Source organism: Mus musculus, chromosome 9, assembly GCF_000001635.26.
Source record: "Mus musculus strain C57BL/6J chromosome 9, GRCm38.p6 C57BL/6J".
In the NCBI taxonomy this organism is placed as follows: Eukaryota; Metazoa; Chordata; class Mammalia; order Rodentia; family Muridae; genus Mus; species Mus musculus.
The window spans coordinates 43,935,144-43,960,566 of record NC_000075.6 but is presented as its reverse complement, the minus strand read 5'-3'; the positions used below and the strand labels follow the sequence as shown (position 1 = coordinate 43,960,566).

Genomic DNA, 25,423 nt, shown 5'->3' with positions numbered 1-25,423 from the left:
GGACAGTCTGGTGGTGTAGATGCTCAATGTATAGTGGTGTAGACAGTCTATGGCGGTGTAGAAAGTGCATGGTGATAGAGATGCTCAATATACAACGAAGATGCCCAGCACAGAGTAGTGTAGGTGTTCAGTATGCAACGCAGGCATCAGTACAGTAGTGTAGGATCTCAATATACTATGGTAGATGTGCTCAATGCAGAATAGTAGCCTCCCCATTCTTTGGGGATGAATTGGTGGTCTGAGGCTGAAGACATTGGACATCTCTCTATGCCTCCTGTAGACACTGGGCTAACTAAATGTGTGCATAGGCCAGTGTCCTTAAGCTTGGTTCTGATTCCAGTTCCTCTTCTTGTGAAAGGAGTGTTGCGTAAGATCAAGGATGAAGAGGAATTCTTTGTCTGGGAGAAGGTAGAGATGAGAAGGGGACTTTTTTTTTTCTCTCAGCCCCAAAGCTTTGGGGCTCAGGTTCAGCCTGGGGTTAGGGTGGAATGTGAGTTAATATCACTACTAGGATTAAGGCTGGAGATAATGAGCATGGTTAAAGGAAGTCATGAGGTTTTTGCTTTAAGCATGAGGTCTGGATAAAACAAGCTCTTAGACCCAGGGTGGCTAAGAACTTGGTTACTGTCAGCAGCCTGTTCTACCTGAGCTAGAACTCTCCTTAGCATTGGTCATGCCAGGCAGTGATGGAGTTTGCAGCAAGGGTCTCAGCTGCGGGCTGGGTCAGGAGCTTGGCAAGGAAAAAAGTCTGGCAGACAGTGAGCTACATGGCAGGGAGTGGCCAGCCATGCAGTGGCGGGGAGGTTCTGAAGCCAGCACCATGGACAGCTCCAGGAGGGGTTGAGAGTTGCCTCTTCATTAAGGAAGCTGCTGACGTTTCCCACTTGCTTCCCATTAAGCCGTGACATCACAGTCAGTGACAGATCCCCAAGAAGACCAAGTCTTCCAGGGTCTCGGTCTCTCGGCTTGCGTGCCAGTTAGAAAGCTCTGATTTGGTGATTGTTTTTCTAACACTGCGCGTCTATTTTCATTTAATCGCCAGGTTTACGTGGCTCAGCATGGCATCCTACTCCTCTGATCCCCCTTCCCAGAGGGAAATTAGAACTCTCCCCACTTTTTTATTTTCTTCTCTTCATCTCATTGTCTGAGCCCTCGGGATGAGTCCTGGATGGCTGGGTTTTTGTGGCAGGCACTCAGGGTAGACAGGTCTGTTCCTGTACCATTGTCAGTATGAACAGCGGTCTCTCAAGAGGAGATGCCTTGGAGAAAACAGGGCCATTATTTCCCAAAGGAAAGGGCTTGGTTGTGGGGCTCTTTCATGGAGCAGGATTCTCTTCACTGCTTCCCTCTTTTTGTATGTCTCTCTGCCTCCTGGAATCTCACCATGAGTGCTGGTGTGGATAGGAAGAGAAGGGGGAAGCAGCAGTCTATATGATCTGGTGTAAATGTTGGGGTATCCTGGTCCCTCTTCATGTCAGATCCTCGTTGATCTCCATGACACTCACTGAGTGGGGCTAAGAAAGTTAAAGGTCCATAGAGGCTAGATCACAAGTCACTTGCCTCAGGCCACGAAAACGAAAGATCCAGAAGTCAAATAAACCCCTCTGGATGCAAGTCCTAGAATCTGGGAAGGGATTTAGGAAAGACTTCCTGCAGGAAGTTCAGGGTAGCTGGAATAGGGGACTGGGTATTGGTGTGTGTGTGGGGGGGGGGCAGCTGAGATGGAGGTAGAATGTATAGAAGGGAGACTGGCTGTTTAAGATACTTGAATGGAACTGAGATATCTCTATGGGCTAGCCTGAGCTGGGCCTTGGCCCACTGTAGAGGGGCAGAGAACTTTCAAAGGGGAATTTCAGCTCTTCCCTCCAGCAGTTGAACCCAAGCTTGGAGTCTGCTCTCCTGGGAGATAGAGGAGGGGTGGGGAGGACAGCAGCCAGAAGAAAACACACTGGCATTACTAGGAGAGGCACAGTGAAGTCCACCTGTCTCTGTCAAGGGACCTTCTACTTGTTCCTCCTATGCCTCATTCCTCTCTCCCACAGCCAGACTATGCTCCTCAGTCACAATTCCAATCTCCTCCACCCTCCGTCCTCTTCTCTCAACCAGGGGCTCCTTCTTGGTATCCATATGAAACTCCCCTTCCCCATGTTTCATTTTCCACTGTCAAACCCCACTGCCCCTCCTCATTGGCTCTCTGGGTTCCTTGAACATGAGTTGACAGATGACTTATCTACACCGGGATGCCACCAAAGCTCAAGGAAGCCAGTGCTAACATTGATTATGCATGGGCATCAGGTATCATGCCAAGGTTCCCATGGATCCTCAGGGCTACTCCTCACCACCCCCAGCTCCTTAGTGCCCGCTGCTTCTTGGTTCTGGAACAGGAATGAAAGGAGCCCAGCCCAGCTTTCTGCCCCCCACCCCCAGGTCCTATCCTGGTGCCTCCTCCTTTTCTGTAAGTAGCAATATCAAGCCTGCTCATCTCATCTCCCAGAGAGCACGTGGTGAGCACATGACATCCACAGTAGAGGCTCACTGGTGTTGTGACCCCTGTTTCCTGCTTGTATTTTGGCTTTCTATTAATTTTGTGTTGTCAGTTTTCCTAGAAGCTTCCTTGTCTGCCTGCCTTTCACAGCTCCTTCTCCCTGGAGCTTCCAGCGTTCTTGGGCTGAGCTTGCAGCCTGGGGCAGATCCCTATCCCCAGCTCATATCAATCATGCAGCGGGTGGGCCTCATGCAGCAGAGGTGGCAACTTTCAGCATATCCCTGGGCACCGTCATATTGATGCCATTTGATAGGTCCATCCTCAGTTCAGTCGTTGTTCAAATAAAGCATGTCCCAGAATGGCCTGATGGACTTATTAAAACCCCATGCTAGCCCAGATCCATCCCCATGCCTGGTTTCTGACTCAGTAAATAAGGTCTGGGGCCAGAGAGCCTGCATTGCTAGTAAGTTTTCAAGTGGCACTGATGCTGCTGGCTGCGGAGACCATACTTCAAGTCCCGCTGCTGGTCTCAGCAGAAGCCTTGCTTGGTCTTTTGATTTAAGGGCACTGACTGGAAAACCCTCATCCTGGGAAGTTGGGGCTGATGAGCAGGAAGTGAGCCCCCTATCATGGAGAGCCCAAGCATTGCATGTCTACAACCGTCACTGCCACCTCCTAACTGAGTCTGTGTGGAGCAATTAGGGGGAAGAGCAGAGAGGGGTGGGAGCTGGGAAGGCGGCTGCATATTGCATGCTGTTCCCAGTTTCGAATGTCCTAGGTTGGCAGGCATGTGATACAATGCATGTGAGACAGCTTCACAGCAATGATTAGGGGATGGACCCAGCTGGGGTGGAGTGCAGAGTGAGGGGATCCTGGAGAGTGTGGAGAGATAGGTGGAGTGTGGTGGGGGCAGGGAGGAGAGGATGGGGATGTCGGGGAGATGGAGGATCTCATATCATCTCCCCAACTTGAAGGGGTGAGATGCTTGAAGGGTTCAGGGCTGTCCCCAAGGGGCTGCTTTGGTTCACAGAGACATCTCAACACATGCAGAAACTCCCCAAAGTTTCCCTAAGCTGGGCCCTGGTGGCATGGGGGGGGGGCTCTGAGTGGAGAGAGAGAGAGAGAGAGAGAGAGAGAGAGAGAGAGAGAGCGCCTAGGCATATGGTTGACAGTCATGGAGGGCTCCTGGCATACAGAGATGGCTGTAAGCATTTCTCTTCCTTGCTCAGCAGGGGCCAATGCTGACCTCTGAGGTATCACAGAACCATTATGATTTTCATATGGACCCCCAAATTCTTAGTCAGATCCTGGCATGAATCAGGGGCTTTGTGCAAAAGGGATTCCAGAATGGGAGTCTAGCAGATGCTGGCTCTGAGATCCCGGGACTGCCCAAGATCTGGGCTATGTATGGGTGTCCTTCAAGGGACTTGGTACCTCAGAGTGTACAGATGGCACTGGGAGGCAGAGAGGAGCAGCAGAGCTGTCTGGCTTGTCGTAGAACAGACCCTGGGTCTGATCCTGCTCTCTACTTTCTAAACGTGTGACCTTGGGTAAGTCACTGAGGCTTTCAGGGCCTCAGTTTGCTCATCTTGGAGATGGGGATGATCATAGCAGCTTTGTGGGGGCACCAAGAACAGCACACTCAAGACCACAGGAGGGATCTGAAAGCTGATCAGGACCTCCCTCCACCCTAGGGCCTTTGCTCTCCAATCCAAAAGAGTGGAACCGAGGACCAGGCTTGATCGAGTTCCCACCCTCAGAGTAGTTGTAGTGAGCATTCCATCCTGATTAGCTCCACCGGGCTCCCTCGTGACCTTTTCATTAGGAAATTATGTTTAATAGAAATTGTTCTGACACCTCTCAGCGGTGTTCCCTTGCAATTCATTACCGAAGGGAGGGGCCCAGAGCTCCGCTCTTGGGGGAGGGGCTGTACCTTTCGTCCCCTCTTCAACCTGATCCAGTGTTGCTGTAGCTCTGTGGGTAGAGTGACATGGGACAGAGCTTGGTGTCCTCATGTAGCAAGAGGCCAGCTGTTGGGACACATCTGGATGAGCCAGTCCTATGCACTCTCGCGTGGAGCTGCTTTGGGACTTGCAAGCTCACAAGCTATTATTGCCAATGATGATCCTGGTGTGTGGATGGCACACCCAAGTCTTGTTGTGTCCCCATACTTTGTCCAGAAGGTAAAACAGCACAGGATCTGTAATACAACTAATTTAAGTGTCTCCCCAACTCCCTTACTAATAAAGGAGACTCGGTCCCAGATTAGCATTCTTGCAACTTTAGAGATGGGCCACAAGCAAGGAGGTGTTTCTGATTAAAAAAAAAAAATTTAAAGGGATGTTATCAGAGACAGCAGACTGTCCAGGCTATCCATAGACAGAACACAACAGAGACTAACTCTTCAACTGAGTCACTGATGATGAAGCATCAACAACCTTACTACTGAGGTGGTTGACTGACCAACCTATTTGGATTGAACAATGGTCCATAAGGCCCAGGGTCATGGGTTCGTGCCCCACATTGGATACTAGGATACTAATGTAATAAGGATAGAAAAACAAACATTAGAGGAAATTTTAGAGAAATTTATAAGCAAAATTGCAGGGGGAGATTAAGATGGTAAAGATATAAGAAAAGGAAAATAATAAAAATTGGAGAGAAGTCTCAAGAAAAATTACAAAAGATTATAAGTAAAATTGAGGTATATGTTAAGATAGGGGGAGAGGAGGAAGCTGCCATAAGGGGAGATAGACCATGAACACACGGCCAGTAAAGACAGCAATATCTGGGGTACACGGCTGGGGAGGCAGCCAGGCCGGCGGTTAGAAGAGTAGACTAGGGGTTACCTAATCTGTCTAATAGAAATGCCAAAGCCAAACAAAATAACCATAGTCTGAGTCTCATTTATTTGTTACCTGGTCAGGGATAAGCTTAAATTGCTCCCACCACAGGAATCCCCCTGTTGTGCAGCATAGGAGGAGCTGAGGAACACTGGTCTCTCAGCTGCAGACTCGATGATCTCTGCTGCTCCTCCCTGGGAGAAATTCCTTGTGGTTGCTGCTGCTGAGCATCCCCTCCAGGCAGGGATGCTTGTGTATGCAGTGTGTGACCTGAACCCGGGACTTATTTTACTCTCTCCCTTGACTGGACCTGTCTCAGGTTCTTTCATATCCCTCCATTCATCTGGGGGTCTTGGTTCTGAGAAATCCTAAACACACTAACAAACCAAAGATCTTTAAAATTTTATTTTTATTACATTTATTTACTTAATTGGTATGCATGTACATTTGTGTGGGGGTGTGCACACATGTGGAGATCAGAGGACAACTTGTAAGAGTTGGTTTTCTCCCTCTGCTATGTGGGTCCTAGGGATCAAACTCAGAGGCAAGCGCCTTTACCCTCCAGGCCGTCTTGCTGTTTTGGTTTTGAGCAGTCTTCCAGAATCTTCCTGTTTCTTCTTTAACTCCTGTGTGTGGCATGAATACTTGGGTAGAGGAGTTGCTGGTGGAAGGTCGTTGAGGCTTTTCTCTGTGTCATCTTCCTTATGCATCTTGTCTTGATGGGTCCCGGGCTCCGTATACCGTTGGTGCCTTAGATACAAAAGTGTTCGTGCAATATGTCTGTATGTGTGTGGACAGTGGCACACACGTACAAGTATCTTCAGAAGCAAGAAGAGTATGTCAGATCCCATGGGACTGGAGTTGCAGGCAGTTGAGAGCCACTCTACATGGGTTGTGGGAATTGAACTCTGATCCTCTGGAAGAGCAGCAAACGTTCTTAACCCATCCCTGATGACCTGGAGTTTTTGTTTTTCTATGAAGAGATCTGGTGACTCATTCTGCTGGTGTAGGTAGCCAGGCAGCCCAGACGGTGCTTGCTCCCCAGGGCTTTGGGACCCAGGGCCAGCCCTGACCATCTTTCTGTCCTTCTTACTCAATAATGGGTGAGAGCCCCCCTTACCACCTCACCATTCAGTGCCTGAGACTGGAGGCCCTAATCTCTTTCTGCCATATCACTCAGTGGTGTAATTGTGCAGAAAAAAATGTATTAAAATGCAAAACACTCCATTGTACTTCTTTATGTTAAACCCCTTCTTCACTCTATCTCCCTTTTAATTTTACAAGGGTTTTTCTCTCTCCCCCTTTTATAGAGAGATGAGGCAGGCATGCAGGGAATCACTTCAACTCCCCTATAAATCTCCAAAATGAATACTTAAATTTGAGGCAAAAAATACATTCTTACACCTTTAATTTCCCTGCTATGAAGTGTAATGAAAAAAAGCCTGATTATTTTTAATTCTCCCCTTTAATAATTCAGCAGCGGAGTGATTTAAGGCTAGGGCTCGTAATTACCTTTCCACTTTCTTGGCAAATGGAGTTTTAATAGAAATGAGAGCTCTGGCAACTGGATGAATTCCAGCAGGTTGCTGGGGGTCAGGCTGGACACCAGTTTGGTGGCCCTCAGGGTATAAAGGCTGGGCTTCTGAGAACAAGCAGATGGAGAGGAAGCCCATGGCCTGCGATGGCTTGGGTCAGCTGTCACATGGGAGTGGAAGGTCACAGACTGGGTGATGAAGAACCTGCTCGTGTTGGAACTGGTAAAAAGTTGCCAGGAAAGTCTTGGTTGCCAAAAAGGGGAGTTACCATGAACCGAGCAAATCCTGCTTGTCAAACACATGGCTGAGCGCTTCAGGCAGGGATAGAGATGCCAAAGCCAAAGAAACTGACAGAGCTGGAGGCCAGACTCAGGCGTGCCTCACTCTAAAGCCACCACTGCCCTCTACTGACTAATGGTCCACATGAAGCCAGAGTCCACTGCCCAGACCCAGTGCTTGCTCAGATACATTGGTGAGTGGGGCGGGGGTGGGACTCGGTGCAGAGGGCTTTGGGTTGGGACAGACAGCAGCCCTGAGAGTCCAAGGACTCGGAGCCCAGGGTCCTCATCTATAAAATGGCTGGTGAGGTGTCTCATCAGGGAAAGGCACTTGCTGACAAGTCATCTGATGGCCTGGGTTTGATCCCTGTGTCACACTAATGCTGCTCGAAATACACACACACACACACACACACACACACACACACAGAGGGGGGGGGAGGGAGAGGGAGAGGGAGAGGGGGAGAGAGAGAGAGAGAGAGAGAGAGAGAGAGAGAGAGAGAGAGAGAGAGAGAGAGAGATGGAGAGACAGACAGAGGATAAAAACATGACAAAAAAGTAAAATGGGAATAATTAAAAAATGACCTGCCAGGCAGTGATGGAGCATGCCTTCAATCCCAGCATTTGGGAGGAATGCAGAGAAAGGAGGATCTTCAGGACAACCAGGGCTACACAGAGAAATTCTGTCTCAAAAAACCAAACCAAACCAAACCAAACCAAACCAAACCAAACCAAACCAAACCAAACCAAACCAAACCAACTCAACCAAATCCAACTGAAAAAAACCAAACCCTGATCTGCCTAGTGTGAGTGATGGTCATGGGATATACACATGGGAAAGCCTTGCCAATCCTAGATTGCTCTACAAGGGGAAAGTAGAATTGCCATTGTTTGACAAGAGAAGTTTAAATGCATCCATCTCTGCCCCTCTGCCCCCCTTCCTCCCTTACCTTCTGTTCCACACACTGCCATTTCGTCAACTGCTTGTATACTCAGGCTTCTGAAACCCAGCTCAGACCTTGCCTCCTCTTCCTGAAAGCCTCCAGGACTGACCTTTCCCAAAGACATTGCTGGTGACTTTTCACTTGCCACTTTCTCTGTATCTCACATTTGGTTGTTTAAGTGTTTAAATTCATTGACAGAGTACATGTGTACATGTGTATGTACATACATGTATGTGTGTGTTTTATAAAAGACGTGAGGGTAGGACAAAGCCTGTTTCTCCCTCCTCTCCCCTCGATCCCTTTCTTCTTTCCTGCAATACTTGGACTTGAACCCAAGACCTTGCACGGCCTGGAAGCACTCTACTACTAAGCCACACTTTTGGACATTGCTTTTAAAACACCTTTTTCTTTCGTAAGTGCAGAACTGCCTCTGCATTCACACTGGAACCATCAATACAGCTGATTCACTGCCTGAATAGAGACAGGGGTGGTGAAATATCGCAGATAATTCTAAACCAAGAAATATGACTATTAGGTTGCTGTGGCAGGAAATGAGATGCTGGTATGGACACACACACACACACACACACACACACACACACACACACACACACACACACACGACTGGCTCAACCGAGCTTGCCTGCCTTGTTATCTGCTTGCAGACACTTATGAAGTGCTTTTTCATAAATTAAAGAACTTGATTTTTTTCCAGCAGCCTCAAACAGAGAGACGCAGAGGCTAACAGCATCCCTGTGCTTCTTTCAGAGGAAGATAGAGAGAGGTGAGATGACCTGTCCTTCACTCTCTGGGGAGCAGGGAGAGCTTAAGCCTTCAGCCTCCTCCACCTCAGTCTCCTATCAGGGCTTCTCAATGGTCGGGAAGGACTTCCCCTTGTGTCTGGAAGATCATGAAGAGGCTTCCCAGGAGCTCACAGGCCCCAGAGTTGTGAGTCTGGGAGGCAGAGCCCTTCCCAGGACAAACTGGGGTCTGATTCTGACCCAGCACAGGTTGTGGTGAACGTGCCTTAAGATCCACTAGCCTGCTGCCTGTGGAGCCGCTCGCTCGTGGCTTGGCCCTGAGAACCTCATCAGGTGAGGAGGAACTAAGAGTCCAAAGCGAAGGCTCCAAGGACCTCTGCCCAGCCTGTGGGGACACCTCCCTGCTCCCTGCCCTCCTCTGAAATGAGGCAGGCGAGGCTGCAGTAGAGGGGCCCTCCGAGGCACTTGAGGCCTGATTGGGAATAAGTGTCTGATAATGACTCCCATCAAATGTCAAGCGGCCTTGTGCGGTTCCTAGGACTGATTGCTTTCTTGGGGTGTGTGTGGGGGGGTGTCTGTCCTTGGATGCTTCTCCACTGTGGAGATCCCACCCCAGGATTTGTCTGCAAAGAGACCTCTTCTCCGCTGTGGGCAGCTCAGGCCCAGAGCAGCATGTAGCCTGGCTTTTCCTAGCCAGGGGATCACCAAGCAGGGTGGGTGTAGCCGGAGCCAATGGAGCTGAAAGGCTAGGGCTGAGGCTGCCCAGGACCAAGAAATTGGACCGAGAAGCTCTGTAGAAAGGGGAGCTCCTTCAAGGCCCCCACGGAACACAGGCCCACCCTTTTCCAGCCTCTCGACTCTCTGCCTTCTCTCTCCATGTCCTTTCTTTCTAACATTTATTGATTGATTAATTGATTGATTGCACACATGTGTGTATAAGCCTTGGCACCCAGGTAGCAATCAGAAGAATTAGATCTTTCCTTCTGACATGTGGCTCTCAGGGATCGAACCCAGGTCACCAAGCTTAGTGTCAAGCGCCTTTACCTACTGAGCCTTCTTGCTATGACTCCTCTGTCTCCAGGCTTGCCTTCCTTCCTTCCTTCCTTCCTTCCTTCCTTCCTTCCTTCCTTCCTTCCTTCCTTCCTCCCTCCCTTCCTCCTTCCTCCTTTCCTTTCCTTTCCTTTCCTTTCCTTTCCTTTCCTTTCCTTTCCTTTCCTTTCCTTTCCTTTCCTTTCCTTTCCTTTCCTTTCCTATCCTATCCTATCCTATCTTATCTTATTTTATTTCGAGACAGGGTTTCTCTGTGTAGCCCTGGCTGTCCTGGAACACACTCTGTAGACCAGGCTGGCCTCAAGCTCAGAAATCTGCCTGCCTCTGCCTCGAAAGTGCTGGGATTAAAGGTGTGCACCACAACCACCCAGCCTTTCAGGCCTCTTCTCAAGGACTTTTCCTAGGACCTGGAAACAGATCATGCCAACCGTGGTTCATGATGACGTCAGAGGCTCTGGCCACCTGAGCCATTCTCCGGTTCTTGGCTGAAGTGCATTGCTGAGCTGAGGCTGGCTATGCTTTGAGCAGCATCTGTATTGGTGTAAGTTTGGGGGGTATAAGTTTTTGGGGGTCAAGTGGTTATAGGCTCGTGCAAGGCAATCTTTTTTTTTCCATTTTTTATTAGGTATTTAGCTCATTTACATTTCCAATGCTATACCAAAAGTTTCCCATACCCACCCACCCCCACTCCCCTACCCACCCACTCCCCCTTTTTAGCCCTGGCGTTCCCCTGTACTGGGGCATATAAAGTTTGCAAGTCCAATGGGCCTCTCTTTCCAGTGATGGCCGACTAGGCCATCTTTTGATACATATGCAGCTAGAGTCAAGAGCTCCGGGGTACTGGTTAGTTCATAATGTTGTTCCACCTATAGGGTTGCAGATCCCTTTAGCTCCTTGGCTACTTTCTCTAGCTCCTCCATTGGGAGCCCTGTGATCCATCCATTAGCTGACTGTGAGCATCCACTTCTGTGTTTGCTAGGCCCCGGCAAACACAGAAGAGACAGCTACATCTGGGTCCTTTCAATAAAATCTTGCTAGTGTATGCAATGGTGTCAGCGTTTGGATGCTGATTATGGGGTGGATCCCTGGATATGGCAGTCTCTACATGGTCCATCCTCTCATCTCAGCTCCAAACTTTGTCTCTGTAACTCCTTCCATGGGTGTTTTGTTCCCAATTCTAAGGAGGGGCATAGTGTCCACACTTCAGTCTTCATTCTTCTTGATTTTCATGTGTTTAGCAAATTGTATCTTATATCTTGGGTATCCTAGGTTTGGGGCTAATATCCACTTATCAGTGAGTACATATTGTGTGAGTTCCTTTGTGAATGTGTTACCTCACTCAGGATGATGCCCTCCAGGTCCATCCATTTGGCTAAGAATTTCATAAATTCATTCTTTTTAATAGCTGAGTAGTACTCCATTGTGTAGATGTACCACATTTTCTGTATCCATTCCTCTGTTGAGGGGCATCTGGGTTCTTTCCAGTGTGCAAGGCAATCTTATCTGAGACAACTGGGCCTTGTCTGCTTGTCCCTCCTCTGGCATGCCAGTCTGATGGATTGCATGGTATTGTGGGGTTCTAAGAACGGATAGAAAGCTACAAGGTCTCTAGTGTCCTGGCCTTGCAACTGGCCTGCTGCCATCTCTGCTGAACTCTGTGGACCTATTTAAGGGTTTTTTTTTTTTTTTTTTGGTGAAGTTCTTGTCCCTGTCACCATTGCCATTGTCATCACTGTTGGGTTTGGGGGAGGGAGAATAGAGGTGAGTCAAGAAAACGAGGTGCTGAGCCAAATTGTACTCCAGAGACAGCAGTCATCACAGCAGGGAGAGGGCCTCAGTGAGTGCCTTCAACCCCTCCAGACACAAGGTGTCTGTCTCCTCTTAAAGGTTTCTGGGGGGAGAAGGGGGAGAGAGGACCTCCATCAAGGTTGAAGAACCAGGCTGAATTAATTCATAACATAGGTACTTGACAGAGGTGGGCAGAGGGGCCCTCACGATAGGGTCTGTAGCAAGGACCACAGTTTTTTAGATTGGGGTTGTGGGGCCTGATTCATATATGAGCTGTAAGGACTTGACGATAGCAAGAAGCCTGAATGTGTTTCTTTCCTGCTTATGGTGGGGGTGGCCAACTTTCTCAGTAGCTGTGAGGAAGAGGATGAGGGGGAGGGGAGGGGGAGGGGGAAGAGGGAGAGGGAGAGGGAGGGAGAGAGAGGGGGGGAGGGAGGGGGAGGGGGAAGAGGAAGAGGGAGAGGGAGAGGGAGGGGAAGGGGGAAGAGGGGGAGGAGGAGGGAGAGGAGGAGGAGGAGGAGGAGGAGGAGGAGGAGGAGGAGGAGGAGGAGGAGGAGGAGGAGGAGGAGGAGAGCCTAGGTTCTGGGGGCCCTCATGGTCATCGTCACCACTGTGGCATATCTAATGTTACTAAGGGCTTTCAGTATGTCAGGTCCCTTTTGAAACCCCACGCAAACAACAGCAAGATTAAGCTACAGAAGAACCGTATGAAGTCAATTGTACTTAGGACAACAGGTTTGGATCCAGATGGTCTAACTCCATTGGAGGTCTGACCCTCATTGCTTAGGCTATGTGGGCAGCTGCAGTCTGCCCTATGCCTGTCTAAGGCCCCCTGGAAGCGTGAGCCGTGTGCTGCATGGGAAGACACTGGATACTCCTGGGAAGGGGTCGTTGGATGTGTGCGGCTGCGAGGCAAATAGGGAATGGAGGAAAGATGCACGAGCAGAGAGCCTCTGGGTCGGGCCTCCCTTCCCAGGAAGTGATGCATCATCTAGCTACCCAACAGCCATTAACTCTCTCATAGGGCTTCTTTCTGCTGGGTTGTTTATCATGCCCAAGGGCGTGAAATTGATTCCAGAAAGCTTGTCCGTTTCCTCCTGTTCTTCCTGCAGAGGGGATAGAGTGGGGTTTATGTGCACAAGGGCTGGCCAGGATGAGGGACATGCCTGGGGTATCTACATGTGGGTATATTTCTCCAGAGACCTCAAGAGCACCATCCCAGTGTCTGAGGACATACACTGTGCACGTCCCCGGGGCTGGGGCTGGGGCTGGGGCTGGGGCTGGGGGTGGGGGTAGGGGTAGGGGTAGGGGTGGGGGTGGGGGTGGGGGTAGGGGTGGGGTTGGGGGTGGGTGAGCAGCCAGAGCTGCCACCACTCTTACTTACTCCTCTCATTGCTATGATAGAGTGCTTGAAAGATGTGACTTAAAGGGAAGAGGATTTATTCTGGTTCGGGATTAGACAGGCTGTAGTTCATCATGGCGGGGGACTCATAGGAGAGGGAATGGGTTGCAGCTGCAGTCACAGCAGCTTGCTCACATCAAAAGGAATCAGGAGGTAGAAAGAGGGCCAGAGGCACACCAGCTATAACCCTCCAGGTCCGTCCCACATTCCCCAGTGACTCACTTCCTCCAGCCAGGCCCCATCAGGTTGCACAGATCCCCAAGCCCATCTGAAGACCCATATTCAGAGATGTGAGCCCAGAAGGGACATGCGTTTCCAGACCACGGTGGACCAGCTGCACTGAAGGAGGTGTTACAGGGTCTCTTGCCAGGCAGAGGTGGGGAACCAGTGAGTGGCCAGAGGGCACACCTGTGGCACTTTAGGGGATATTCTTAATGGGGGCTACAGTGCTTGGAGCTATGAATGAGAACCTGGGGGCTGATGGTGGGAAAGGTAGGCAAAGTGTCAATTATATCTACATATGCTGCTCTTGGAGTAGTCTCCCTCTCCCTCTCCCTCTCCCTCTCCCTCTCCCTCTCCCTCTCCCTCTCCCTCTCCCTCTCCCTCTCCCTCTCCCCCTCCCCCTCCCCCTCCCCCTCCCCCTCCCCCTCCCCCTCCCCCTCCCCCTCCCCCTCCCCCTCCTTGTCTCTCTGTCTCTCTGTGTCTGTCTGTCTTCCTCCCCCCTCTCTCCCTCTCTCTCTCTCTGTGTGTCTCTCTCTCTGTGTCTCTCTGTCTCTCCCTGTCTCTTTCTTTGTGTTCATGTGTGTGGATGGGGTCTCCTGTGGCCCAGGCTGGCCTCAAACTTAATAAGTAGTTAAAGATGATCTTGAACTCCTAATCCTCCTGTTTCCACCTGCAAGTGCCGGATTTTAAGGAAGACACCACCATGGGACACACCATCATGCCTGGTCCTCAGCCTGGGTCCTGCTAAGCTGGGGTTCTATAGGAGACGGGAGATGTAAGGATAGAGAAGATGTGGCCTAAGTCTTATGGATCTCAGAGTGCTGCGTATGTGTGCGTGTATGTGTGTGCGTGCGTGCACCTGTGTACCTGTGCACATGCGTGTGCATGCCTGTGTGCGTGCCTGTGCGTGTGTGTTGGGGGATGGGGTACCAGAGACTGAAATAGAAGTCCATGCTCTTGAGAAGACTGACAAAAGGAAGCCATGAGCAAAGTTCCCAGGCCCCAGAGTGAGGTAGCCATTAAAAGCAAGGGCTGCCCAGCCTGGGTCATCAGGATGAAGAGCTCCTTAGGGATTGAGCAGCCCTCCACGTCAGTCAGTGCTGTGGTCTGGACACATCCCCCACCAAGTCTGCATGGTGAAACTCTAATGCCCTCACAAATGGGCTTAATACCCTCATAAAGGAGGCTCACGGAGACCCTTTATCCCCGGTAGACGGCACAAGGACACAGCTGGAAGGTGCTGTGGCCCCCTCAGCCCCCTCACTGGTCATCACATCTGCCAAGCTCTTCATTTGGTTCTTCCCAATCTTCCAGCGCTGTGAGACATAAATGTCTGATGTCTATAAGCCTCCTAGCCTATGGTACTTTGTTACCGCAGCCTGAATGGACTCAGGGTTTAGAACTGTGGTGATAGGAGCCAATTCTAACTGCCAAGGCAGAAAATGACTTTATTTGACAAATTCTGGGTGCCTCATACACTTACAGGGAAAGCTGGAGAGGCTGAGATCCCAGTGTGGAGGTTAAGCTGGCAGGCACCGTGCCCACTCTGCACAGAGCCAGACCATGGGGAGCCTGCAAAGGCCACCACTGTCCCTCCAGGCGCCAGCGGAGCCTCTGTCCTGCTGTCAGCACCCCGCTGACTAACTTCCAGGCCAAGAGCTTAATCTTGACATAACATCTACCTCAACTGCCAGAAACTTCCATTACTTCCCCTGCCAAGAGTGATGGATTCTGGGCATTGTCCCCTTGTTCACATTCCTTCCTTCTGGAGCCAGGCATTGCCTGATGAGTCAATCTGAGCAGTGGGGTCTAAATCACTGTCTGAACTCCAGCTGAAATGGAGACTGGAGAGTCAAGCTTCCGCTTTCTATCTTGGGCAGGCGTGAGTCATGAGGTAGACTCTACTCCCAAACCTCAGAAAGATGTTTGCAGCTCAACCAGGAAGCGCGGTATGGTCCATTGCAAGGATGCTGAGTCCTCAGATAGACAAGTCCCTTACCCCTTGCTACCAGTGAACTTCAGCTCTGCCTGGGACAAAGTCGGCAGGCATTCCGTACTTTACAGTGATGGTGAGGTGGGTGATGGCCTCACTGCTGGGCTATGCAGTCTTTCTATTTTTGGATCTCCCTGGAAGCTTTCCAACCTCTGGACAGCTCTTTGTGTTATGTGTGGGTTGGTCTTGCCACATGGCCTGTGATCTGAACCATCAGTCTGATTCTCTGCTCTTTGGAGGTCAGGCGACAGCCTGGCTCTTAGAATTGGGCAGAAAGGAACTGTGCTGGCCTAAGAAGGGAAGGCTGAAACCAACATGGTCAATGATTAAAAGGTGCATTGATTTAAGCATTGCCTCAGCACCGGATCTCCTGTGATGTCAGCAAGGCCTGTCCATCAGGTACCTCACCCCATTTGCTCTTCTCTAGCTTTGTTCTGATGTCTCCTCGGGATGCAGGCTGTGTGCACACAGCTGGCTCCATCCCCAGGACCTGAACAACCCAATGGGACTGACTCAGATTCCTCTCCTCACCAGCATTTGGTGTGATGCAGAGTGTGAAGCCAGTGTGAAGTGAGCAGTCTTATGGGTGGGGGGTAGAGACAGACTTTTCTGCTCCTCTGAAAATTCAGATCTTAGAGTTGCTATCTTCCAGGTTTATTGTTAGGGATGGATCCAAGGTCCATCTTATCCCAGTTGTCTCCTGGGTCTAGTAATAGGTTGTCATATGCACGTGAGAGAGCCATAGAGGAAACACACACAAATATACACATACACACATATGCATATACACATACATACACAGATACACAGACACACAGACTCACACAGAGACACACACTCAGAAACAAATAGACACACACACACACACACACACACACACACACACACACAGAGGAGCCTTCCTTTGAAGTAAGTTCTATTCCTCGCAGACCCCAGCATCTGGCTGGATAAGGATTCTCAAAGAGTAGGTGTCCCATGGCTTTATTGTCTCAGAGCACAGACACATTCAGGGAAGTTTTAAGCTGGCTACCAACACTTGGAACTCAGCTGGAAAGAGAGCCAGAGTAGAACAGGAGGATGGCAGGGCATGTCACCCCAGGGCACTGTCTTCAAGGACACCCAGATGGGTGGGACAGGCTTCCTGTTCTCTTGTTCCACCAGGCCAAAGTCCTCCTGAGGCTGGGTGTCAGCGAACTCTTGCATGTCTGTGATTCCAAATGGCACATTGGTTGTTGAGGACATTGTTGTGTCTCCAAACACCATTCCCTGCTTCCACATTATTTAAAGAGGAGGGAGGGCCTTGTGTTCCAGAGGGCTCCAAACTTCTCCCTGTTTCCCTGGGAGGGGAGCTGGGAGGAACATAAATAAGACAATTTATTCAGAGAAACCATCTCCCCTATTTACATTTAAATTGAATAATTTAAAACACCTTTACCCATTTCCATAAATTATCCCCTTTGGACGGGCAGCCCAACTGTGAGGAGGGGTTGCCATCCTGGGAAAGGCCTAATTACATTCCCGCTACAAGGCGGGCATGGGAGGGGCAGTGTGCAGAGGCAGGGGCTAGAGATTTGAGGAGGGAGCCGCCTATGCAGGCACATGCTGCTCTTGGAGCTGGTAGGATGGAGGTGGCCAGGAGACGTGAAAATGAGGTCCCTTTAAGAGCTTATACACAGAAAGATTAGTCATTTTGGCTCATCTGGTAAAGGTCCTGTGGCCACGTCTGGCAACCTGAATTCAATCCATATGGTAGAAGGGGAGACCAGACTCTTACAAGCGGTCCACGGACCTCCACAACTGTCCTGCCTCCCATACAAAATAAATTTAAAAAAAATTGTAAAGAGTGAAAAAAACTCCAAAATTTTCTTTTCCTGGGAACAATGACACTGGAAATAAACTCTCACAAAGGATACCACCCAAAGTTTGGCCTTGTGTCATCCGTGGAGTCTTGACAACTCCCACAGACACATCCTCGGTGCCCTGTGAAGAAGGAAGATCTGAGTTTCTTTTCGGCTTTTCCTGAAACCAGTTACTTGCCAGGCTCTGGGCTGAATGCTGGGGACCCAGGTGTCACTCTGTCCTGAGCTTCAGGGTCTCCAGGGCTGTGCGCTTAGAGCAGAGGTGAGACAGACAGGGTGGGAGAGCAGCATGGGTGCACAGGTGCAGCATGGATGTATGGATGCCTGGGTACTTGGGTGCACAGGTTCAGCACAGATGCATGGCTGCGTAGATGTAGCACAGATGCAGCACGGATGCACGGATGCATGGATGTGGATGCACAGAGGCATGGGTGCATGGGAGCTGCATGGACACAGCATGGATGCACAGGTGCACGGATGCAGCATGGACACAGCATGGATGCACAGGCATGGCTTTTGAAATGGCTGCTCAACCCCAGGAGGTTCTGACACGTAAGCCCCAGGAAAGGCTACAGTGAAGCAGGGAGCCTCTTAACCTAAGAAAAAGGGGGATAGAGTGACATTTAAAGGACTAGTGACAGACTGGGAAGGTGCAGGGGCCTACAGGGGGGTAGGTGGCTGGATTTATCTCTTGGAAGAACTGGAGGGGGGCAGGAAACAGAGCTGAAGCCCAAGCTTGGTGACATTGCCACAGAGCTATTTTCAGAGTAGCTTGAGGTAGAGCATGTGTGGGCACAGTGTGGGCACTTGACCCTTTGTCATTGATCCCATTTGGGTCCATTAGGATGGAAACTTCCCTGGTGACTAACTGCCCCTGGATGCCCACCCTCCAACAGTCTCACCAGGGCCTGAGGGTCTTTCCGGGCCCTGTGGATGCAGAGGGCACCCTGTCTCTTGGCATGTGCCAATTTAAGTCACAAACTCTGTGGGTCCATCTGCTTTTAGAATCTCTTGTGTAACATACCCTGTCCCTTCTGCCTGACTAGATGTGAGAACCACCCACTGGTTCCACGGATCCCCAGGATGTCCTCCCAGACATGGCTTTCCTGGAGCCCCTGTCTTCTGTGCGTGAGGGTGACAGCCCCGTGGGATGGTGCTCTCCCTGATTAAGGCGTTGGGATGGAGGGTGAGCTGTGTGGTGACTTGGCTTGAAGAAGAGAACAGTGTGGGACAGTCTTGCAGGGAGGCTGGTGACAGGCTCTTCCATGCTGTGGCAGGTCTGTGTGTTGTTTAACAGATGTGGAAACTGAGGCTCTACGCCTGGGAGCCAGGGCTTGATCTGAGCCACTTGGCCCTGACACTGCTGGCAGCTGAGCTGTGTGGCCATCGAGGATGCTAACGGTGGTCACTGGTGTGCAGTCCTGTGCTGGGAGCTCTGTGAGCAGATGGGGTGGAAACCTTTCTGGGGAAAATGGATTAGCAAGACTGGTGCCTAAAACCTCTTCAGCCTACTTACACGTCAGAGGACTCTAATCTATGCATTCCTTTGCCATTCCATGGTTCTGCTGGGGAATGAGGAACAGTCTGGTAGGGGGAAAATGTCTACAGACCAAGAAACTCCTCGCTCTCCTTTCCTGCTTTTTCAGAGCCAAGGAAGACAAGCCCTCTGTTGAGAAAAACGATCTCCCATGGTGGCCTCTGAACTCTTTTCTACACTTTCCCTCGCATCTTCTGTGCCTTCCAGTAAAGTCAGTGGCTTTGCCTTTCCCTCCCTCCCGGAGCCAGGTTCAGATCTCCTGCCCACCATTTCCTAGCTGTGTGACTTTGGGAAAGCTGCTTGCTGTCACTGAACTGAAGTCTCTCTGGAAGTACTGTTGACCTCAGATGCTTGTGAACCTTGGATGGAGTTGCATAGGGGGTGGGTGCCATTGAGTTTGGCACTCAGCAGATGGTCACCAAACACTAGCATCTTTCCTGGTTGGTCTTTCACTTCTTAACGAGAGTCTTGCAGCTATTCCCTGACTTTCTCTAAGGTCCCAGGAAAAGCCCCTACCCTGACTTCCCAGTGCCTGTGGCCCCTTGGACACAGAGCTATGCTGTTTACAGATGTGGCCTGGGAGTTTCATGGGAAGACCTGCTCTGCTGCCTGGCTCTCCCAGTTTCTTGCTGTGTGACCTTGGGTAACTGTCTTGAGATGTCTGTCTCACTCCATTTATGTCTTGCTCCCCACTGTTAAAAGAGACAAAATAATACTTACACAATGTGGGGGTACACCGAACTCACCCAACACCTACCATACCTACCTACCATACTTTTTGAACCCATAATGAACACAAGGGTGGTCTTACTGTGTCTACACTGGGAGTGCTGGGTAGGATCAGAGGCATGTTCCACCATGTCTAGTTCATGCCGTGCTATGGATTAAACCCAGAGCTTTGCATGTGCCAGACAGGCACTCTGTCAACTGAGCCACATCTCCGGCCTGCACCCATAATGCTGTGAGTATATACACGTTCCCCCGGGTAGACACTGATTCCTCTCTCTTGCAGGCCTGTTCATGCTCCATGCAAAGACAACCGCCATCCTGGAAGGATCTGTGAGAACCTTCCCCACACCCACTCCACAGGTTCCCACATTATTCACCGTGAGTCGGGTAAGTATATGTGAGCCATGCATGTGCCTGAATCGTGGTGTCAACCAGAGAGCTTTTAGGGGACAATTGTGATCCCTCTGCTGGGGCTTCCAACATGAGATGGTCAATGACCTATAAGGTGGAATTTTATCTAACAGGCTGATTGGCATCTGTGACGTGCAAGGGATGTCTATGCTGTGCTCTGGGCTTCTATTGGCACTTCAGGGATTCCTCTCGATTCTATCCCAGAAGGACCTCCGGATGCCATTTTTCTCCAGCCCCGAGCTGGCTCATTAGCTAGATTTTATAGGTCTGGGAGAGGGAGACTAACAAGATGCAAAGGGAGAAATCACACAGGGCAAGGCCCAGGAAATCCTGGACTATGGCACAGCCACACCAGCTGTTTTAATAAGTTCCTAACTTTTCATAAAGCACGGGGTTTCATCAGAAGGCAAGTCATTAACAAAGCCCCAAGGTTTTGATTTTCTAGCGCTTGAGGTCAGCTAGTCGGTCTGACAGCTAGTAGATCTGATCTGGATTTCTCTTGCTGCATTTGAAGCCACCAACATTCCTGATGATGCGGGGCGGGGGGTGGGCACCACTGGGTGAGGTGAGACACCCCTTTCTCAGCCTAGAGGGCTGCACAGCGTTAGTCTCTTGAGGGGAGAGTGCTCTGACCTGATTTCTTGCTAATTAAATATCTAATGGGAAGTATCTGTCTGTTAGAATCGCTGCCATCACCTTGGGGACGGGTCTTCTTTGTTTTGTTTTATTATTTTTTTTAATCTGTAACTTGCCTACAATTTTTAGAGACAAGCCTCACCAGCAGTCTCTCTCTCTCTCTCTCCTTCCCTCTACCTCTGGTGTCTCTCTGTCTCTCTGTCTCTCTGTCTATCTATCTATCTATCTATCTATCTATCTATCTATCTATCTATCTATCTATCTATCTATCTATCTATCTATCTGGAGTGTAGGGTCCGGAGAGCCGAGAAAGAGTTGTGAGTTTGAATCTCAGAGCCTGACCTTCTTCCCTGAGCTTATGTTGCACCTCAAGTAGGATCTAGAAATGGGTCTGACGGGCTGCAGTCGAGGCTGCTTTCTATTGCCTGCTTTCCAAGAGCGGGAGGAGGTTAAAAAAAAAAAAGTGTGTGCTTTTTCTCTGCGTTAATAAAACCCAAAATGAGTCTTCATTAAGGGCTCCATTAGGAAGCCACTGTTATTCTTGGCACTCATTAGCGTTGCTGCTCACCACTAAATTGCCACACTGGCATTTTCCCAGGGCTTTGCGGAGCCCCCTCCAGATGCTGGGGGGCAGTGCTTAAGATAGCTCCTGTGTGCTGCTTCTACGGAACGAAGGAAGTAGTTTCCTAGGCCTTCACCTCACCCATTCAGCTCGCTCACTCTCCCATCTCTACGTTCTCACTTGCTCCTGTCGCAGATGCCAAGGACTCCTTGCTTTGTGCTGTTTAAGGATCTAGGGGACCCTGCATGGAAGTTCCTCCTCTTGTCTATCTCCTCCATTCCCTGCAACATGAGCCATTTGGACCTTTCACAGTGGGACTGAAGAATATCTTTCTAAGAAAATTGTGCTTATTTTTTCTTGCTGAATTCAGCTCCTAAGTTATGCACTTATTTTGCATGCGTGTGTGTGTGTGTGTGTGTGTGTGTGTGTGTGTGTGTGAATGTGAGAGAGAGGAGGGTGGTATGCATGCATGTTTGTGTGTGTTCATGTGTGTGGGTGCACTTGTTTGGATGAATGTGGTGTGTGTGTGCGGGCACATGCGTGAATGCATGGATATGTGTGTGTATGTGTGTGTGTGTGTGTGTGTGTGTGTGTATGTGTGTGTATGGTTAATGTTGGATGTCGTTCTCAATTGCTCTTCACCTTGTATATCGAGATGTGGGGACTCTTGCTGAACCTGGAGCCATTTTTCAGTATGAGTAGCCAGGCTTGCTCCAGGGATTCTCTATCTCTGAGTCTTGTTCATAGGCAGGCCACCATGTCTAATTGGCTTTTTGTGGGCTCTGGGGATCTGAACTCTGGTCTTTACATTGCCATGGCAAACCCTTTACCTGATGAGTCATCACTACATCCCTCCTAAGTTGATTTGGATGACTGGAAAGCCTGCTTCCTTCATTATCCCCATGGTGAAGAAAGTCTACCTCCTTCAGGGGTCCCTGTGGCGAGATGCAAGTCTATATGATGTGCTCCCCTAGGACCAGCTTGTTCCTCAGGGCCACGATATCCTTCCTCATGCAGTCTTCCCTATCTCATCAAATCCCACCTTTCCTTGGCTCTCAAAGGCTCTGTAGCCCCAGAGGAAAACACCCGGCCCAGAGGTGCCGACTTGTGTTCCTAGATACTTTCAAGACCAAAGCAAGAAGTACAAAAGTCCAAGGCAGCCTGGGCAGCGGAGAGAGGCTCTGTTTCAAACTGAAGAGTCAAGGAGAGCTAGGGGTGTAGCTCAGGGGTAAGGTGCCAACTTAGCAAACAGGAGGTTCTAGGTTCAATCCTCAGCACTGCAAAAGAAGACATTAGGACAAAAATCTGAGAACAAAACCCCTTAACAAACAAACAGCCCTCTGCATAAGGTCTTATACCGCATTCTTAGTCAGATGGTCAGTTCCCACAGGTAAGAATTTTGGATCCTGTGGTTTTACAAATGGAACAAATTATCCACTGAGGAGTATAGGTCGTTGTCATGTTATCATAGAAAAACCAAATGTTAGGGTTAAAAACAAAACAAAACAAAACAAAACAAAACAAAACAATAAACAGTGAGGTTGGGACCACTGGAGAGGGTAGTGAGAGAGCTAATAGCTGGATGTGCTATGTTGAGAGGAAGGGCAGGCGTCTAGATAAACAACCAAGGCCATCTCAGAAGGCTCTGGCTTGCTCCCATACCCTTCCCTAAGGGGCACATACAGGACACCATTGCCCTTTTCCTTAGCAAACTTCTCGACATTGTGGGTATCTACACCTTTAGACACATGTTCTTGTATCTAACACACCCACCTGTAACAGACTGATTTGTGGGTAAGAATCTCTTCAAAGAAAACCTTCACTTTATTTCTGGAAAGGATCACCCCAGATTGCACCAAAGGCGGGTAGGGGTGAAACGCGACACTAGAGAGCTCCAGGTCGCAGAGGCAGCCCTTTGCACTTGTGGCCTCACTTAGCCCAGCCCTCTACTCCAGAAAAATTACTTAGTTTTGATTTTTCACCCCTGCTAAAATCAACCTTGGTGGGAGGAGATGGCTCTCTGGGTAAAGGGTCTTGCTGCCATCGACATGATTCATGGCATGTGCCCATATGCCCCCTCAAAATAAGTATTGTAATTTAAGAAATAAAATAAGCCTTGGTCACTTGCTGGGTCTGCCTGTACTCCCTGTACTCCAGCGGAAAGTCTTCTCCGTGGGGAGTCAATGACTGAGATGGTTGCTGTATTTGCTGTAGTTGTAGGAGGGATGTGAGGAGAGGCTTGCCCACACCAGTCACAGAGGTGGTAGGAGGCTCAGACAGACTCAACCTCAGTCTCCTGACTTCTAATAGAGAGCACTTCCCCAAGCCATCTTGATCCCCTTGTTCCTTTCAAATACTGTGTTGCTAACATCAGAAAGGATGCTGAGACCCGCAGCTATTGGTTACCTACAGACGTGACAGGAAGTAAGTAGGTGGGCTTTTCTCACTGGTGGAACCTTCTCATCTAATTCCATTGTATTCCTTCCCTATAGTCCATTGGAAAGCTTGGTACCTGGCCCAGGCGTGTCACATGACCAAGGCACATTGGGAACTTCCCTTTGCAAGTCTGTGGCGTGTGTTGATGTTTTCTGGGTGTGCTGGGTCTTCAGGAAAATTTCTCAAAGCGTCTGGATTTTAGCTGGGAGAGAAAGATGAGGCACAGGAATAGGAGACTCTCTTTGGAGTAAAATAGTTCCTTTTGAGCTTGATGGTGGTGGCAGGAAGAGTTCTAGTTCGAGGCCAACTTGAGCTACATCATTACAATTTGATATGAACCTGAGCTATTTGGGGAGACCTTGTCTCAACCCTGCTCCCCTCCAAAGGACTCTAAAATAATTTCTCAGTGAAGTATGGTATAGACAGCCTCTGCACTGCTGATCTCAGCTCCGTGTGGTATAGACTCATCCTTTGGGGTTTGAACTCTTGGCATAGGAAATGAAGGAAACAAAGCCTGACTGGCAGTTGCCTGGGAAGGGGGCTCCAAGTGCTCAGAGCCAAAGGACTTAACAATCTTTGCTCATGTTCTAAGCTGCTTTGGGGCCTAGGGAGTTGTAGTTCCTCTGGGGTATCTGGGGCATCGGTGGTCCACGGATTAACATCTCCTTGCTAAGGCACTGTAAAGTGTGGCTTTAGGTAGAAGGCATGATGAGTGGAAAACTCTCTCTTTTGTTCACTGTGACAAGGATGGGAGTCTAGCTTTTTGTTGTCTTTATTGGCATAAAAACAAACAAACAAAAGACAAACACTAACTCTCTTGCCTTCCTTGGTATTTTTATGAGTCCCAGGGAGGGAAGTGGGACATACTGCTTCTGGCTCTCCTGTCGTTAGAGCTGGTGACGATATGGCCGCGTGCTGTCTTTGATGCACCCTGATGCTGTCGTTTCCTCTTGGCAGATCCCATTTCTCTGGCTGCACTGGACCTGCATCTTCAGGTTTCACAAATACTCTGTTTTGGAGGGACAACACAGCATTCCCTCGCTTGTCTGTTGTTTGAAGCCTCTGGAGGCAGGAAGTGTGTGGTAGGAGGAGGTGGAAGAAACGCTGGAGACAACTTCTCCTTCTCTGCTTTATAGGGTGGTTGGAAAGTGTCTTGTGATGTCATATGCACGTGGCAATGGCTCTTGGAGCTGTGTACTCAGTGAGAATGGTGGGAAATGGCGTTGCCTCTGATGTCATCGACAATATCATCATTCTTGTTGCCTGGAGAGTGCAGGGTGAGGCTGTGCTGAAATGAGGCGATCTAGAGTAAGAGTCTGATTCATGACTGGTGCATAACAGGCTTCTAAAAATGAGAGCCAGGGCTGGAGAGAAGGCTCACTGGGGTAGAGTGCTTGATGCAAAACCCTAACAACGCAGTTCTGGATTCCTGGAGTCCACATAAGGAGCCAGATGTGGTGTGAGCATCTGCAGTCCCAGCACTCCCGTGGGAGGAAAGGGGACAAAACAGGGTAATAACCCGGATCGCAAGGGACAGCAGGCCTGGGAGACACACAGCACAGTGACAGACATGAGAGAAGGCTGCCCTTGAAAACAACATGGAAGGAGATAACTGACTGCTGAAAAGTTGTCCTCTGACCTCCACATGTGAGCTGTGGCATATGTGCCTGAACTCATGAAAGGAGGGAAGGAAGATATGAAGGAAGGGAGGAGGGAAGGAAGGTGGGAAGGAAGGGAGGAGGGAAAGGAGGAAGGAGGGAAGAAGGGAAGGGGAGGAAGGAAGAAGGGAATGGAGGAGGGAAGGAAGGAGGGAGGGAGGAGGGAGGGAAGGAAGAAGGGAGGGAAAGAAGGAGGGAAGAAAGAAAGGAGGGAGGGAAGCAAGGAGGAAATGAAGGAAGGGAAGGAGGGAGGGAAAGAGGGAAGGAAAAGGGAAGGAAGAGAGGAGGGAGGGA

General features: G+C 49.8%; 1 long non-coding RNA gene across 1 annotated transcript in view; it reads left to right on the top strand.

Annotated features, from left to right (window-relative positions):
* Gm30373 overlaps positions 1-20,936 on the top strand; it is a 34,540-nt gene extending 13,604 nt beyond the window's left edge. Inside the window, exon 2 of the long non-coding RNA XR_003948148.1 lies at positions 19,710-20,936. This is a non-coding gene — a long non-coding RNA (predicted gene, 30373). The remainder of the gene's footprint in view (positions 1-19,709) is intronic.
* Positions 20,937-25,423: the final 4,487 nt, after the last annotated feature.